A 6013-nucleotide genomic window follows, 5' to 3' on the forward strand; every position below is an offset into this window, starting at 1 on the left:
GCCCCATGTATCCTCCACCATGGCAATGATGCCGGCAGAGGGCAGGATTCCTGTAGGATAAGTGTAAAATTAAAGAACTAAAGTTTGGTTAAGAAAATAACACTTGCACTTTATAGTTCATGGCCAGTAAGGAGAAGACCCCAATCAGCAAGTAAATGAAGGCCGGGAGCATAGCAAGTAGTGTTACGTGTAGTATGGGACGGATGTATGGTTCCAAAAGTAAATAATAAAGTAAAAGAGCTGTAGTAACAAAATAAAGAAAAACTACCTTAAAAGCAGGGGCGGCTCCAGGCACCAGCACGCCAAGCGCGTGCTTGGGGCGGCAAGCCAGTGGGGGCGCTCTGCCGGTCACCATGAGGGCGGCAGGCAGGCTGCCTTCAGCGGCTTGCCCGCAGAGTGTCCGCTGGTCCCACGGCTTTGGCAGACCTCCCTCAGCGGGAGGTCCGCCAAAGCCGCGGGACCAGCGGACCCTCCCAGGCAAGCTGCCGAAGGCAGCCTGCCTGCTGTGCTTGGGGCGGCAAAATGCCTAGAGCTGCCCCTGCTTAAAAGAAACAAGCCCAAACCTTCCCCTGTCCTGCTGGTAAGCAATAGGTGGCGGGGGAGAAGGTAAGAAAGGAAAGGCCTTAGGAAGAAAGGAGGCTGTAAGACTGGAAATAAGGATGAATTGTCTCAGGTGGTTTTTAGCTGAAGTCAGTAAAGGCAGTGACATCGCTTGTTTGTTAAAGGGTATAAAAAGTAAACTCTTAAAGGGTTTCGTTAGTACCTCCTTGACCACGCTGGAGCCAAGCAATATGGGTCAAAGCACCCTGGATTTAGCCCATTTGTAAGTATCTTGATCAAATGCGTATAAACGTTTTGTTACCGGCTGGATGTCGTACATTGCTTATTAGTTAGGCTTTTTAGGCATGTTTAGAGCAATTGTATAAATACCATTTTGGCCTTTGGATTTAATAAAGGCGTTTATGGTTAAATTAGTTAGTATTTGGTGGCTTCCCATTTCAAACATTATTAATCATTTCAACAAGTCCCGGCCCGGGGCTGGGAGCAGGAGGGCTGTTTGCACCCCAGATGACTTGAAGGGATAAGCATGCACCTAACCTACCCACACACCCATTCGCCGACATGTTGGCAGGCAGCTGCTGGGCTCCCCTCCTCTTTTGTGCTGAAGGCCTGATCCAGCTCTCACTGAAGTCAGTGGGAGTTGGATCAGGCCCTGGGGATGGATCCTGCTCTGCACTGCTGGGATTGGGGGAGGGAAGGCAGACGTCTGGAGCTCCCACTGTCCTCTTGCCCATTCCCCACACCAGTGTAACAGCAGGCAGGACTGAGGTCTCACGCTCGGTTTCCTCCCAAGTTTCATAGGCGAGGCCTTGATATGGAGGCTGTAGTTTTAAGCATAGATCTGGGCAGTAGCCCAGGTTGTAATCTTAGCTGTGACACATAACAAACAGTTTAAGATTGGGGCTGGAGATTATTTTATCCCACGGCGTTGGAAGTGTTTGTACATTGGGCGGGCTGAAAGCCATTGAACCACACTGTAAACCCTGTATATGATGGAAACCACTTCAAACCTGGGGTGCTAGTGCACCCTCAGCACCACTCATTCCAGCACCCCTGATCTTACCCAGCTGATGCTGCAGAGCCCAGGTGGGTAGGCAAGATGACCTGCATAGGGATTTAGCCAAGATACCAGATCAAATACCGCCAACTCTTGCAAAAAGATGCAGGAGACCTTTAAAGATGCAAATGATCCTAGCATTGGTCTTGTGCCTCATTCAAAAGACAGCTCCATAAATCCCATGGCACCGTCTAGGTATGTGCTGGGGCAACAGATTTGGAGCTGATCTGGAGGAAACCACCTTGTGGTTCTGGCTTGGTGGTTTGGCACGAATAATCAGGAGTTCCCAAACTGTGGCCTGATGGCTCTTGGAGAGCGGGCTGGTCAGGCTGTGATAACTCCCAGAGATAAATAGAACTAAGAGAGGATAAGACATAAATCCTTTGCTAATATTACTCATATTATCGCTGTCGTTGCCACAAGAGTTTTACTTGATTATGCACAGGACAGTATCTCCTAAGATGTGCTCCGCTCTGTGAAGAAGTTCCTCAACCCCCCATTTCAGACAAACCCAGCAATACCCACGTCAACCTGGAGATTGCTTTCTGTGGGGGGGTCTCATCTTGGCAGTTAGCAATGTAGGGGCATTACGTCCACCCAGTATCTGTTTGGGACATTTGCCTCTAACATTTCTGCTGTTGATTTTAACGAACAGGTTTACCTTCCTCAGTTCTTATTCTTTGGGCTTTACTTTCTCCTTTGGGTCCTTTTCGTCTGTCCTGCTTCCATCGCTTTTCCTTGTTCACCTTTCATTTTGCTGCCTCTTCTTTGTGGCTCTGTTGTTCCATTCCCTTTCTTTCTCCTGTGCTGCTTTCCAGGGACCAGCTTGATTTTTCTCTCTGCACTTGAGAGCCTTATTGTATTTTAATGTGTGTTTATTATTATTAGTTTTATCTTCATCCTTCCAAACTGTTTTTCTGGCTGTTGACTCCATGAAGTTTGTTCTCTCCCAAAGCCTGTGTGTGATGGGGGGGCGGGGGGATTGGGACTCGGGGGGTGAAATCCTGGCTCCAGTGAATTCGGTGGCAAACCCTGCATTGAACATTGGCGGAGCCAGGATTTCACCTAGGAGCTTGATTTTCAGAGGTGCTGAATACTCACAATCTCTGTTGAAATCAGTGGGAACAGCAGGTGCTCAGCATCTCTGAAACTCAGGCCTTGACTCCCTTTAACCCCAAGGTAGTTTTATCTGTAGCTCGCACCCCCCAGAATGAAACCTTTGGGCAACATTTAGCCCTGGTATAAGCAACTGCAACTTAATTCACGTCAGTGGAGGTGCACTTAGCAGCAGGTGTGAATTTGACCCTCTGTCTTTCTGTGCAGCTGTGTCCCCTTTCCCTCCCCAGCCTTTTTCCTTTCGTGTCAGACGGTTACTTTCTCTTTTATCTGTACAAGTAGGTGCAGGCAGCAGAGTCCTTATTCACTGGTGCATTCCTCACAGCTCATGTGCTGAGCCCCGCAGTCAGCCAGGGCCAGCACATCCACTGCTGGGCCTATGTGGTTTGTGAGCAGGGCGGCTCTTTGTTCCAAGCCAGTTCTCCCCTGAGTTCTGTGCCTGGCGTCTAATCCCTGAGCTGAACCAGGGCGCCGGCTGTTGCTATGAAACCTTTGAGAGGTAACAAAGAGAGATAAACAAAGCAGATCAGTGAGGCAGAAGCAGTTGACACAAAGGTAGAGCCTGACTACAAAACACCTGTGAGCAGGGCGGGGCCTGGGATTGTCATGGCCAAAGTGTGCAGGGAAGCAGGCATCTGAAGAGCGTGTGATATGGCAGCTCAGTAGGAAATGCTCCATAGAAAAGGTTAAACACGGGAGGAGGGGAAGATCATGGCCAGTGTGGAGAACACACCTGAGTATCTGTAAGGAGACTGGGTGGATGAAACTCTCTGTTTCTGCAGGGGGACTAAGCAGGGAGCCAGCTCCCAGGGCACTGAACGTGGTCAGACCTCTCTGAGGTCCTTTCTCTTGCAGGGCAGTTGCACAAAAGCAGGTTCATGAACTAATCCAGGGGTTGGTGACCTTTCAGAAGTGCTGTGCCGAGTCTTCATTTATTCACTCTCATTTAAGGTCTCACGTGCCAGTAATACATTTTAGCGTTTTTAGAAGGTCTCTTTTTATAAGTCTATAATATATAACTAAACTATTGTTATATGTAAAGTAAATAAGGTTTTTAAAATGTTTAGGAAGCTTTATTTAAAATTAGATTAAAATGCAGAGCCCCCCGGAGCAGAGGCCAGGACCCGGGCAGTGGGAGTGCCACTGAAAATCAGCTCGCGTGCCGCCTTTGGCACCCGTCCCATAGGTTGCCCACCCCTGAACTAATCCGTGTTTAGTGTGGGCACCCATGAGGTTTTCCAGGTGAAGGGTGCAGGCAGGAGAGCGGCACAGACAGCGTGAGCTGAACAGGGAACAGACAGCAAGGAAGACAGAGAAGGGAGCTGTTCCTTGCCAATAGGGCAGGGCTCCTCCATGGCTCCTGAGCTGGGTTTGTGGAAGTGCAATTGCCTGTGTGTGCATTTGGCCACCTCTCTGCAATGTTAGCAGCCTTCTGTAAATAAAACATCCTCTGGGTCCGTCTGTGCCAGCTATTTCCTCTTCCAGTGAGAAGCTGACCCCCTGGGTAACCCTGAATCTGCTACTGCTTGGAAAAGATGCAGCAATATCAACTCGGGATCTTGGGCTGAGTGCTATCCAAGTTCTGGGCTTGGAGCTCCTGATGTCAGTGGGGGCTGTATGTGCAGATCTAAGACAATACATGGTCCGGTGTGGTGCACGGTGGTAGGCACTAATGGGAGACTGAGGGAGTGCTAATTATTCATTGTCCTGCATCACATGCACATCTTCAGCGTAGCACTGTTATAATGCTGACTTCCCTGCCAGGGCCCTATCCAGCAGAGCTGGTTCAGCATCCGAGGAATTTCTAGTACATACCTTGCTGCTCTGTTAGGATGATAGAACATAACTGTAAGTTCTGTGGGGCAGGGGCACGGGCACAACAGGGCTCTGATCTGTGACTGGGAGCAGTAGGTGCTACTGAGAGAGAAAAGGCCCCTTAGACCACTGAGTCCTTTCCCCCAAAGTGCATGACTCAGTCCCAGAGGCAATAGCAACCGTACGGTGCCCTCACAGAGCACCTTCACCTCAAGCATTAGAGCACTGTGGCCAAGTGTTGTTATCCCAGTGCTACTGACGGGGAACCGAGGGCTCGTCCGGGGTCCCCCAGCGACCAGTCCTATGGGGACCCGAGGGCTCAACCGGGGTCCCCCAGCGACCGGTCCTATGGGGACCCGAGGGCTCACTTGGGGTCCCCCAGCGACCGGTCCTATGAGGCCCTGGGGTTTCACCCTGGGTACCCCAGTGACCCGTCCTGACAGGGACCTGGGGGCTCGCCCGGGGTCCCCCAGCGACCGGTCCTATGGGGACCCGAGGGCTCACCCGGAGTCCCCCAGCGACCGGTCCTATGGGGACCCGAGGGCTCGTCCGGAGTCCCCCAGCGACCGGTCCTATGGGGACCCGGGGGCTCACCCAGGTACCCCTGTGACCGGTTCTGACCAGGCCCCGGGGGCTTACCCGGGGTCCCCCAGTGACCACTGACTGGGACCTGGGGGCTCGCCCGGGGTCCCCCAGTGACCGGTCCTGACGGGGACTCGGGGGCTCGCCCGGGGCCCCCCTGGACCGGTCCTGACGGGGACTCGGGGGCTCGCCCGGGGTCCCCCAGTGACCGGTCCTGATGGGGACTCGGGGGCTCGCCCAGGATACCCCAGTGACCGGTTCTGATGGGGACTCGGGGGCTCGCCCGGGGTCCCCCAGTGACCGGTTCTGACGGGGACTCGGGGGCTCGCCCGGGGTCCCCCAGTGACCGGTCCTGACGGGGACTCGGGGGCTCGCCCGGGATACCCCAGTGACCGGTTCTGATGGGGACTCGGGGGCTCGCCTGGGGTCCCCCAGTTACCGGTCCTATGGGGACCCAAGGGCTCGCCTGGGGTCCCCCAGCGACCGGTCCTATGGGGACCCGGGGGCTCACCCAGGTACCCCAGTGACCGGCCCTGACCGGGAGCCAGGGCCTCGCCCAGGGTACCCCTGTGACCGGTTCTGACCAGGCCCCGGGGGCTTGCCCGGGGTCCCCCAGTGACCACTGACCGAGACCCGGTGGCTCGCCCGGGGTCCCCCAGTGACCGGTCCTGACGGGGACTCGGGGGCTCGCCGGGGTCCCCCAGTGACCGGTCCTGACCGGGACCGGGCAGGCAGTGGCAGAGTTGGGAATGGACGGGGGAGTCCTGGCTCCTGCAGTGATCAGGGAGCACGGGCTGCTTCACCAGCTCCACTGACCCCCTGCTCCCCTTTGCCGCCTCCCCACGGGCCGGGGACAGAGTCGGGGGCTTCGTGCTCCAGCCT

This window comes from Mauremys reevesii, linkage group 18, assembly GCF_016161935.1.
Source record: "Mauremys reevesii isolate NIE-2019 linkage group 18, ASM1616193v1, whole genome shotgun sequence".
Lineage (NCBI taxonomy): Eukaryota > Metazoa > Chordata > Testudines > Geoemydidae > Mauremys > Mauremys reevesii.